The following is a 13,579-nucleotide window of genomic DNA, read 5'->3' on the forward strand; positions in this document are numbered from 1 at the left end:
TATTGATTCTGAGATAAATACATAAATAGTAATGGACGTTCGTTTACAACACCCATTTTCCTGTATCTTAAGCGGGTTGAGCAACTGTGGAAAATCTTTTTTTGTGAAAACCTTACTAGAATCGGGGACTAAAATGATGTCTCACCAACCACAAAATAACAAAATATTGTTATTCCATTTGACAACCTCTCTATACAGAATTGATGAAAAAAATTCAGATGTATAAAATTTATAGGTGGTCTCCCTGACTCCCTAAATGATGATGTATTGTTGCCCTGTGATAAAATAAATTTAGCTGTCGTGGATAATCTCATGCAATCTGCCTGTAAAAGTAAAGAGTTGGAATTGGCATTCACAAAGTATGTTCATCATAGAAATCTGAACGTAATCTATATTGTTCAGAATCTTTTTTGCCAGGGAAAACAGAGCCGCACTATAGCCTTAAATGCAAAATACATTGTTTTGTTTAAGAATTTGAGAGACAGACAACAAATATCAATTTTGACCCGTCAGATGTACCCCATAAGGTGGCGCAACTTTCTCGAGGGTTATGAGGATGCCACTAAGTCAGCCTTTGGATTTCTACTGGTCGATTTAAATACTAACACTCCAGATGACTTTCGTCTCAGAGCATCCACATACCCATTGCAGCGCCCAGTGGCTTACGTGTTTAAAAAGCCCAAGGATAAAAAAATGTGATTTAGTGGCCCCGGTGTCATTTTGTAAAAGATGTCATCCTGATCACCATGTCGTCCAGGATTAAACGAAATTCACAGCTCATGCGATTGCTTATAAAGGCAAAACCAAAACAGAGAAAGTCCATTTTGTGTGCAGCTTCTGACGATTTAATTCTGGCTATTTGTGAAATTGCACTCAATGCAATTAAGGGTAGCTTACCTTATTCCAGACAGATTGGCATTCTTAAAAAGAAACGCATTATTATAAAAAATCTGAACAATAAAAAAAGTTACTATTAAACAAAAGAAACGTATTATAAATCAGTCTGGTGGACTGACTACTTGGCATAGCAATCCCTTTACTCACTGGGCTAACTGCGAATCGGTAAATGGAGCACACTGAGAAAATGTATCTTGTACCAGAAAAACAACTGGGGCAAGTCCAAACACCTGTCGGTGGAGAAACAGATATGACAAAAAACACCATGCAAACTCTTGACCATGAAGTCAAGTCAAGCCAAGTCAAGTCAACTTTATTTATAAAGCACTTTACTTACAACAGCCGCTGACCAAAGTGCTGAACATAGGCTAAAATAAATTTAAACAAAACAAACTATGAAATGAGGAGTATTTTACAAAATAGCGCCCTATCACCGCATGAAAAAGTGGAACTGTATTTTCATACTTTGTAGAGATATCTGAGTCTATTGAGACAACGGGAATCACAGAAGTCTACACTGACTCTTATTCTACCAGAAACTGAAGCGCCATCCCAGACCACATTGTTGCACCCGACCAATGACACGGGTGATATTGTCATAAGAGACGTTTTGGAATCCGTCTCTCAGAGACACCGGAAAAATATGGAAATGCTAATTCGGAAAATGACACAAAACCCGTCCACGATGTCCTGGAATGAAAGAGGAGAATTTTTATATAAAGGCACACCTGTTATTGGCACAAATATGGTTGATCTGATCAAGTTCGCCACGCAAACACAAACATTGAAGAGTGGAAAACCAAAAGGCCGAAATGAACGTGCCCGGGTTCATTTTTCCGAATATGGACGTTCGGGTTTTATTTCAAGAGACTAAAAATGATACAAAGCCGATTCAAACAGCCAGTAAACAGCTTTGTCCGACTGTATCACGTGATTTTTCCAACCACGCTCGACTGGGCCTCTGGCTATGCAGCTGAAACACCCAGAATATCTAGACAGATAAGAAAACGGGCAGTCTTTAGAAAAGGTCAACTATTTAAAAAACACACATGACTCTTAGTATGAATAAAAGTATTTTAAAAATAAATGTAGAAAAATAGTGTTTTAATATGGCTGTTTATTAGTATGTATTATTGCTATTATTATTTTAATTTTGATAATTTTGCTTGATTGTGTCATAACTCTGTTAACGCTGTGAAAATACTTACAACGTGTTATTACTGTGTGAACATTTAAAAAATAAATAATAAATAAACAAATAATATATATACATACAGACCCTTTAATTTTTATCTGTCTGATTATTGGATTATTCACTATAATAACCACAGACACTTTTATGTTGGTTAATAGCTCATTTATTTATTTATTTTCAACCAAAGGGGATACACAGAGTTGTAACATCTTTTTTTCTGCATATAATATTCAGCAAATGCAAACACATGACATGTCCAGTTTCATATTTTCAGTTTGTCCCCTTTTTATTCGATGAAAATATCTAAGAACCATCTGGTCATTTAGATGAACATCTCCTGGGTAAAACACCAATATCTGGTTTATGGTAAGTCCTTTGCTTTTTTGATTCAAATAGTAAATACAATGGTGACCACAGGTTTTGGATAAAAACTCCTGTAACTGAATATGGTTATAAGTGATGCAGTTAGCATTAATCTTCAAAAATTTCATAATAACTTCGGGAAATATTTCAGAATCTGGGGGAATACCATACGAGTCAAAAAAGTGAGCTTTTTCATGATCCGTAAGGTAAATGGCAATCCAGTGCTTTCCGGGTTTATCATGCGGGTCTGTGTTTACGATCATAAGCGAAGGTCTGGCAACCAACTTCTCCTTCTGAAGGGAATATATCCAGAAAATGGATGCGTGTCACTGGTCCAGATACAAGGGTGGTCCTGAGCTGCTTGGTGTCCAGAGGCTGCATTTCTGAACATGTCTACATAGTCGTAAATAACTTGCCGGCGCATTTTAATTTCAATGATGTTGTCAAAAACTGCATACACAATCATATTCACTGTATCTTGCAGCGGTTCAGCAAATCTTATTTCAGTCCTGAGGTTCTCTGTTTTGTTGAGTGAATAGTGTCCTCTTGATTCCATATCAGGGCTTAGGTTGAATGTAAAAAGTGAATAGCCTTTAGCAAACTCTTTACGATCGACTAACAGGGCCTTATCTTTCATCCTCTTGTCTGCGGTTTCCACCAGTTGAAAATATTCTCTGACACAGTGACCATTAGCAAAAATCAGGCTGCAGAGGCTTGCTAGGTATCTGCTCTCCATCCAGGTAAAGAGCCATGAAGTTGATGTTGTTATGTTTAAAATTAAAGGGGTTGTGTGTAAAGTTGCCACTGAAAGCTGCATTGTCAACAGACCCCAAAACAACCAATTTTGGCAGCTGTCCCAGAAACAGGTTTTCCTGGTTGCAGACACGACTACCAGTAGGTATGCTGAACACCTTCATCTGAACCCGGTCGATTGGGTATTTTGCGTTGCTTGTCATCAAAGCCTCTGCATGACCCAGTCTGACTCCAGGGTTGACGTGAACTGTTTTCACAAACAATGATGCTGATAATATGGTGACCTTAAATTGATCACCATTGCTCATCGGACAAAAGTCATCCTTATTCCGTACCAACTTTATTTTCACATCAACCCCATTAATTAATAATTTCTCTTGAAAGAACAGATCTGCATGGATGTGACCAAATAAATCAACCCTGTGGCTTCTGGATGAGTAAGCTGCCCTTTTATTTGGGCCATCCAGAGCAGTGGCTTTGTGTGTGACCGAGTGTGTCTTTATAGAACAGTCCAGCTGAAAATTGTGTTTTCAGGGTCTCATCTCCGTAATTTAGTACGGGCAACATGTGAATCTGCGGCCAGATTTGTTCCATCATTTTTATTTATTTTACAGCTTAAGTATAGGAGTGTGTTGTTGAGGTCCGGGTATTGATCATTTCTGGCAATCGGAAACTCAAGTGGTGCACTTTCTGACAATGCTGTGAGAGGCGGCACTTCGGCATAGTAGCTTTTTTCAGCGTTGGTTTGTGTTGGTGACAGCTGAAATACGTCCAGTTCAGATTTTGCACATTCATCTGACGCACAGTGTACAAAAGCCATGTTTAGAATATATCACCAGAATTTTGCTTAGTTCTGGATGTTTTCTTGGTTGACTTTCTTTTTCTTTTGACAGACTGTCGAGCTTTTTTCCTTTTTGCTCTCTTCCTGGGCCGTGCAGGTGGCCCGAGCAGTGCTAGATGGGGTGTGTGTCTTTTTCTTTTGACACCTCTCTTTATAACAATCATACCAGAAACTTCTTGTTGGGGTGCTGCAACTTTATTCATTACAGCACCTGCCACGTGCAATTTCCAGCCCACACCTAAACAGAGGCACTGCTTTTCTGAAGAGAGTGTTAAAAATACCACCAATACCGCCACCGTACTGGACCGGGTGACCATGAAACCCTGGTAGACCATTGCCAGCTTGTATCTTGTAATAAGCTGCGTAGGTGCGTGGATCTCTGTAGTTTTTAGAAGCATGTGTAAAAACTGATAGATCTTGCTGGACAAAAATCCAACTTGATTCTTACCATACTGGAACTGAACTGGTTTATTCTGGTCCATCTTAATTTCAAACCTGAGAAGCCAGCCACCCATGTAAGCCAGCTCCCCGGTCACTTGGAGCAAAATGCTTTTATCACCCATCAGGCGAATGGTTCTACTGGCAAGATTGTATTTAAGTATTGGCTTAGGTGATGATGGGTTGGTGTTAATGACATGATTCATTTCCAACAACAATGCTTCTATATTCCTGAAATAGCCTTTGTTTAAAGTGTATATCCATTTTGGTGATCTTGTTTCCTCATTCATTAGTATAAATGGTGCTGGCAGAGTGATGGAATTGAACGTTTTTGGGTAAGTCAGTTCCACCAATGCCACTTCCCTGTCTCTGGACAGTTCTATTGTCTGGGCTAGCTGAACGGTGAATGATGCTATCGTGTTGTTGGGAAAAGTCCTGGCTGATGAATTACTCGGCAGCGTCACATAAAATCCATTTTTGACTTTAGACATTTTTTTATTGCTTTCTCAACCCCTTATGTCTTTCACTTCTGAAGCCTTGACCCAACTGTTAAATACAGTATCTTGTCCCAGCCATTTTCTTTGCCCGGCCCTACCATAGACTGTTTTCCAAACACTCAGAGCATTTTCAGGAGTCACATCTACAGGTCTTGTTTTAATCGTGGTGTGAAAACTGTGGTTATAACTCTGCAGAAAGTCTGACAGGACGACTAAATATACCGAAAAGTAGTGGCATATGTAAAATATTTCCACATTTTGGATTGTAAGGTGCTATTGAATCGTTCTACTATGCTGGCCTTTACATTACTGTTTGTGACAAATGTACAATATTGTTCTGTTTTAGAAGTTTTTGTACCAATGTGTTATGAAATTCTTTGCCTTGGTCTGTCTGTAGCTTCTTAGGAACTTAACCCTGTCTAAAGATCAAACTAAAACCCTGAGAAACTTCTTTCCCTGTCTTAGCCTTTAATGGCACAGCCCAAGCATATTTTGAGAGCACATCGATACACAGGAGGATAAATTTATGACCATCATTGAATTTTGAGTAATAAGACATCTCTACCAAATCTGCTGGTACTACCACTGGTCATCGACTGTTGAAACAATGGTTCCGTTTCTCTTGGATCTAAGCCGTGCTGGTGTGTGCACACTGTAAGTATATTGTCCACTCATCCATTCCAATACGTTTTTTCGCTTAACATTTTTCCGACGACTTGATACATTTTTCAAGAAGCTATCAATAGCACCAAAACTGCTAGGTTTCCTTGGGTGTGTAATAGATTCTCCCTAAAGTTTTCTTGTACATCCTCTCGCTGGGTCTGTCACTCATGCTCTCTGTACTCTCTGTACACACAACAGCTCTGTACGCAGATAGGAGCAGGATGTCTGCTCCGCCCCGATTGCTGACTTACCTTTTTTGGACACCTTACAGGTCCCCGAAGCTCTGTCTCAGCTTACAAAACGATCACCCCGTTTTCAGGACCAAGGCCAAGATCAGCCAACCCATTTTTCCTTATGCACGACTGCAAACATCGAACCCAGGACAACAGGGCACAGATACCTAAGAGAGCCAGGGAAACACCCCGCCCAATAACCAAGTTGGCAGCAGGTGGGTACTAGAAATGCCGGTTGGGTGGGACATACACCTGTCAAAATCTGATGATGTATAATAGTGATGCACCTTTACTACTCATACTGCATATCGTAGTGCTAAAATATAAGTAATATGATATTTATAAACTTGCTAACTCTCACCCTGTTCTGTTTTTCTTCTCTGTATCATTTTGGGGCACTTGGTGCCACTGCTCTACTGCCAAGTTGTTTGTCCGCATATGAGGAAAGTCATCTGAGATTACAGAGCATTGGAATCATTGGGAAGAATGGCCCTTTCATCAGGTTGGCCAGCCCAGCACTGACTCAGCTGTAGCATGGCCAATGGGGCACAGGGGCTGGGTTCTTGTTGGCTGGGCTGTTTTTGCTATATTTGAACAAGCTTGTGTCCTCATATGTGTTAGCTCTGTGCTTAGTGAGTACTAAAATCTATTCTTAACCTTGAGAGTGGCCATGGCGCTCTGCACCTACAGTACACTTGATGAAGAACAAACTAGTTTGTATTATTGTCTTGTAATTCTGAGGTAGCAATGATACGTAGATTGGCTCTCTAGCTTTATGAAGATTACTCATGTTCTGTTTTGTGTGTTGCATGTAACCATATTTTTGATACCCAGTGCATACCTAACCTACCCTTTTTTTTTTTCTCGTCTTCTTAAGGAGGGGATGTTGGGTCTGCTAAAACTCAGAGCCTTTTACAGTTTTTCTCAATCGCTTTGGTGCATTTTTTGAAACATAATTTACATTTGCATAACAGTATGTGCATTTCTCACAACAATATGTGCAAAACTGCAAAACACAGTGTAAATAAAACCTGCAAAAGCAAATATTTGTGTCACTGAAACTCTCAGTGCCATCAGAATGACAAATCCTTGCACCATTGCCTATGAACAGGATCGTCAAAATGCGTGAACATGTTTTCAATATAATTGTTTGATCTGTACTGAAAATTTTGACAAGGATTTGGGTAATACTTTCGAAAAATCCACAAGGCAACATCATTTCTGTGTGGCAAAACAATTTCTATATTACAAAGTTTCAAATTATGGTGTTTACTGTTCGCGGGTTGATTGCAGGAGACTGGAAATGCTGTAAGTAGGATTTTTGGAATATTGTTTGAAAATGCACAAGTGACTAACATTTTTTTTCAATGTCTTCAGTTTCAATACTACAGTAAAACGTACAGTAGTAGAAGTAGTTTAGGTAAATTACAAAGTACAAACAGTACTGAGGGCATTAAATTGCCAGAGACTGGATATGATGTAGTATTTTTTATACTGTTCTTTACTGTATTTTACAGAAATTTGTTACAGTAACACAGTTATAAAGAAAAGAATGCCTTTTACGACAACAACAAATTGCATAAAGGAAAAAGTGAAAATGAACAGAGGAAACTCTCCATAGCACGTAGTAATGTGGGCATAGCTGTACGTTTTTTTACACATCCTGACATTCTTGTATGTCAGGTCACAGATTTTCATCCACATTACAGAGGAAATTCTCTCTAGCAATACAGCATGGAAAATACCTTCCTGAATGATGGATTCATCCTCTGCAGGAGTCCATATTTATCTGTTCACATGCTGCATTCATGGCATCCAACAAGCTCAACTGGGTATGGGGCTGATGATCATAAACCTTCCACCTCCAAGCAGAAAAAAAAATCCTCAGTTGGATTAAGGAAGTTGGGAATAGGGTGGGAGAAATTCCACGATCATCCTGTCATGATTTGTAAACTACTCTCTGATAGGATGTGAGCGATGCAATGGAAACTCACATAATCCCAAATGATCACATATTTTTGGGAGATCATTCTGGATTAGACCCCTCTCATTTTCAGGTATAAGATCTGTGTACAGGGTGTCTAAAGAGGTCAACAAATGTTGTGTGTTGTACGGGCCTACAAGATGAATATGAGTAAGCACACCATTGACAGAGATGGCTGCACACATGGTGATATTCCCTTCCCGCTGTACTGGAATATCAACAGTAGCTCTGTGACCAATGAGATTCCTCCCACACCCTCTGCTTTTATATAACGGTTTACTGTATATTACAGTATGCAAATAAATATTTTATCTGAACATATTGGTAACGCAGCTCCTTTACTCATTTCTTTCAAAAGGGACCCGGTAGATTTGTTTCATGCTCATTTGGTGCCTTTTCAGCACTCAAATCAATTGTGAGACAGTTACAAATGGGACATTCTCAAATACAGTACATTGTTGTCTTCAATCACAGGTCTCTGGATCTTCTGTAGTCGATTGGCATTATTTGCAACCACCATGGCACAAATGGCATCCTCTTGTTGAATAGTAAAAAGATGCCTTTGACCACCCCTATGAGGTACTTTTGCAGTCCTATTTGGACAGTATTGTAAAACGGAGAAAATATTTACAGTAAATATAAGTGTACAATACAGCATCAACTACATAATGAAAATATACAGAAAAGCAAGTTACTGCAAACTCTGTACCTTGAAGCTTTGCAATATACATATTTTTACATTATAGTACCCACCTGTTCTCCTGACAAAATGATTGAGGACACAGTAGTTCGGCCAATATTCAGCTGTACCCTTTGAACTGCCTAAGCCATTGTGAGACCACGATTGACAATGTGGTCCACAAAGGTGGCCCTTATTTCATCAGGAACAACCCTGTGTACTCAACCTCCTCTTCCTCTACCTCTATTTCGTCACCTTACTCTTCCATCCTGCACCCTAACTTGCCTTTATCCAGACTGTTTCACCTGTTCATTAGCTTGTGGTTGGTCCATTACCATGTAGGAAATTGTTTCGGTAATCTGTGTTATGCTTGGTGTGAGTGTGTGTGTATATATAAGCTACAGTAAATTGAAGGTTCATGCTCACCTCTGATCAATTGTAGAGCATTGGTTAATCATTGCTTTAGCTAAGTTCTTATGATTATATGTTAAAAGTCACCTGAGACCAATTACTCAATACTGTTATAAATTTCAGAGTTACCAAATACATACATAAATATGCTAGACAGATTATGACAACTATTTCATCATTTTTGCACAGAATGACTAAAGCAATTAAATAATGAATAGAAGTTTTGAGTGGAAGTCCTAATTAAAAGAGAATGAGCATAAGACAATTTGACTGAGATGACAAAAGCTAATGAGAACGTAAAAAAACAGCAGACAATTGTACACAATCAGTTGCATGTATGAACAAAGCATTTGCTATTTGTTCAAAACAACGAGAATTTGCTGTTGTGATGTCCACAACTAATAAGCAGATATGGAGTTTGAACAAGTAGTTCAGAGAATTATAATTCTGATCTGAGAAATGCACCAAAGCAATGGAGAAAAATTGTAAAGCCCATTGAATAATTTCTTGTGTGATGTTGGGCTATACAAGAAATACATTGTTCTTGTTGTTGCATGTTTAACCTAATCTATATTTTTGTGTGTGTACATCATGTCATTTCTAAAATTTTGATCCTCTGCTGAGAATGACACCCGAGTGCACACTGCTTTCACTCGGAGCCCACCAAAATCAGTTCGACGAGCAAGTCATGAGTTACAGATACCAAAGTCAAGTGTATGGCAAATTCTCTGACACCGGTTGGTTATGAAACAGTATCATTTATAGTAGCAGACGACCACACCAGGGGCCTCATGTATAAACGGTGCGTACGCACAGAAATGTTGCATAAGAACGTTTCCACGTTCAATTCACTATGTATAAAACTTACAAGCTTACAGATGGCTTAATGTCTATTAAAAAGCTGATTGTGTGGCAATCGGTTACTTGGAGAAAGAAAAGCAAGGACTGCAGGGGCGGCCACGACAATATATATTGAATATAAAACAGAAAGAGAAAATAAGGACTATACATATATACATATATATACCTACATATAATACTTTCCGGATGCACTGTATGTGTATATATATATATATATATATATACACATACACACAGTGCATCCGGAAAGTATTCACAGCGCATCACTTTTTCCACATTTTGTTATGTTACAGCCTTATTCCAAAATGGAATTAAATTACTTTTTTTCCTCAGAATTATACACAAAACACCCTAAAATGACAATGTGAAAAAAGTTTACTTGAGGTTTTGCAAATTTATTAAAAATAAAAAACTGAGAAATCACATGTACATAAGTATTCACAGCCTTTGCTCAATACTTTGTTGATGCACCTTTGGCAGCAATTACAGCCTCAAGTCTTTTTGAATATGATGCCACAAGCTTGGCACACCTATCCTTGGCCAGTTTCGCCCATTCCTCTTTGCAGCACATCAAAAGCTCCATCAGGTTGTATGGGAAGCATCGGTGAACAGCCATTTTAAGATCTCTCCAGAGATGTTCAACTGGATTCAAGTCTGGGCCACTCAAGGACATTCACAGAGTTCTCCTGAAGCCACTCCTTTGATATCTTGGCTGTGTGCTTAGAGTCGTTGTCCTGCTGAAAGATGAACCATCGCCCCAGTCTGAGGCCAAGAGCGCTCTGAAGCAGGTTTTCATCCAGGATGTCTCTGTACATTGCTGCAGTCATCTTTCCCTTTATCCTGACTAGTCTACCAGTTCCTGCCGCTGAAAAACATCCCCACAGCATGATGCTGCCACCACCTTGCTTCACTGTAGGGATGGTATTGGCCTGGTGATGAGCGGTGCCTGGTTTCCTCCAAACGTGACGCCTGCCATTCACACCAAAGAGTTCAATCTTTGTCTTATCAGACCAGAGAATTTTGTTTCTCATGGTCTGAGAGTCCTTCAGGCGCCTTTTGGCAAAATCCAGGCGGACTGCCATGTGCCTGTTACTAAGGAGTGGCTTCCGCCTGGCCACTCTACCATACAGGTAGATCTTTGGATTGCTGCAGAGATGGTTGTCCTTCTGGAAGGTTCTCCTCTCTCCACAGGGGATCTCTGGAGCTCTGACAGAGTGACCATCGGGTTCTTGGTCACCTCCCTGACTAAGGCCCTTCTCCCCCGATCACTCAGTTTAGATGGCCGTCCAGCTCTAGAAAGAGTCTTGGTGGTTTCGAACTTCTTCCACTTACAGATGATGGAGGCCACTGTGCTCATTGGGACCTTCAAAGCAGCAGAAATTTTTCTGTAACCTTCCCCAGATTTGTGCCTCGAGACAATCCTGTCTCTGAGGTCTATAGACAATTCCTTTGACTTCAAGCTTGGTTTGTGCTCTGACATGAACTGTCAACTGTGGGACCTTATATAGGCAGGTGTGTGCCTTTCCAAATCATGTCCAATCAACTGAATTTACCACAAGTGGAGTCCAATTAAGCTACAGAAACATCTCAAGGATGATCAGGGGAAACAGGATGAACCTGAGCTCAATTTTGAGCTTCATGGCTAAGGCTGTGAATACTTATGTACATGTGCTTTCTCAATTTTTTTTTTTTATTTTTAATAAATTTGCAATAACCTCAAGTAAACTTTTTTCACGTTGTCATTATGGGGTGTTGTGTGTGGAATTCTGAGGAAAAAAATGAATTTAATCCATTTTGGAATAAGGCTGTAACATAACAAAATTTGGAAAACGTGATGCGCTGTGAATAATATGTATATATATATATATATATATATATATATATACACACTGCTCAAAAGAATTAAAGGAACACTTTTTAATCAGAGTATAGCATCAAGTCAATGAAACTTATGGGATATTAATCTGGTCAGTTAAGTAGCAGAGGGGGTTGTTAATCAGTTTCAGCTGCTGTGGTGTTAATGAAATTAACAACAGATGCACTAGAGGGGCAACAATGAGATGACCCCCAAAACAGGAATGGTTTAACAGGTGGAGGCCATAGAAGGTCCATAACCCATCAGCAGGACCAGTCTCTGCTCCTTTGGGCAAGGAGGAACAGGATGAGCACTGCCAGAGCCCTACAAAATGACCTCCAGCAGGCCACTGGTGTGAATGTCTCTGACCAAACAACCAGAAAGACTTCATGAGGGTGACCCAAGGGCCCCTTGTCCTCTAATGGGCTCTGAGCTCACTGCCCAGCAGCATGCAGCTCGATTGGCATTTGCCATAGAATACCAGAATTGGCAGATGCACCACTGGTGCCCTGTGCTTTTTACAGATGAGAGCAGGTTCACCCTGAGCACGTGACAGAAGTGAAAGGGTCTGGAGAAACCATGGAGAACATTATGCTGCCTGTAACATCATTCAGCATGACTAGTTTAGTGGTGGGTTAATGATTGTCTGGGGAGGCATATCCATGGAGGGTCACACAGACCGCTACAGGCTTGACAAAGGCACCTTGGCTGCCATTAGGTATCAGGATGAAATCCTTGGACCCATTGTCAGACCCTATGCTGGTACAGTGGGTCCTGGTGCACGACAATTCCTGGCCTCATGTGGTGAGAGTATGCAGGCAGTTCCTGGAGGATGAAGGAATTGATACCATTGACTGGCCACCACACTTTCCTGACCTAAATCCAATAGAACACCTCTGGGACATTATGTTTTGGTCCATCCAATGCCACCAGGTTGCACCTCAGACTGTTCAGGAGCTCTGTGATGCCCTGGTCCAGATCCCCCACAACACCATCTGTCATCTCATTAGAAGCATGCACCGATGTTGTCAGGCATGTATACAAGAACACAGGGGCCATACAAAGTGCTGCACAATTTTGAGTTGCTGCAATTAAATTTTGACAAAATGGACTAGCCTGCCACATAATTTTTTCACTCTGATTTTTGGTGCGTCTTTGAATTCAGGGCTCTGTAGGTTGATCATTTTCATCAAATGATGTGGCATCCTTTCGTTCCTAACACATTACCCAGTCTATATCAGTATAGATATCCAGGAGGATTTCTTTTTCCCATTGAGATCTGATGTGTTTTCAAAGTGTTCCTTTAATTTTTGAGCAGTTATATATATATATATATATATATATATATATATATATATAAATAGCTAGATTGTGCAACATTTTCTTCAAAACCCTAAATCATGAAGTATATATAGATCATTTTTTTCACCTTCATTTTGAGAGTACAACCATCATATTCTTATGTCAAAACAACCAATTTAACGTGAACACACCAATCAGAAAAAAGCAAACATATGCTGTACATCTGCTCCTCTAAAAATTGTAGTGGTTGAGAAGCCACGCAGGTGTGACTGTCTTGCAGTAAAGGGATTGTGAGTTAAAAATTCTCTGACTCCTCAAACCTTTTCCCAACAGTCAGCATCCTTGGGCTCCTCTGTAATAAAAGTTAACAGGAACAAAGGAGATCAAGGTGTGGTTTGGAAGACCAATAAATCTTTCTAAAAGAACTGCTGGTTGGATTGCTATAAAAAGCCCTGTTTGACTGCAAAATACCTTCAGGATGATTTAGCAGACTCTGCAGTGGTGGTGCACTGTTCTCTTTGTAGCGAAACCTTAACAAATATGACCTTCATGGTAGATTCAGCAAAAGAAAAACCTTCCTGCGTCTTACTCACAAAATTCAGTGCCT

Source organism: Polypterus senegalus, chromosome 11 (assembly GCF_016835505.1).
Source record: "Polypterus senegalus isolate Bchr_013 chromosome 11, ASM1683550v1, whole genome shotgun sequence".
Taxonomy (NCBI): domain Eukaryota; kingdom Metazoa; phylum Chordata; class Cladistia; order Polypteriformes; family Polypteridae; genus Polypterus; species Polypterus senegalus.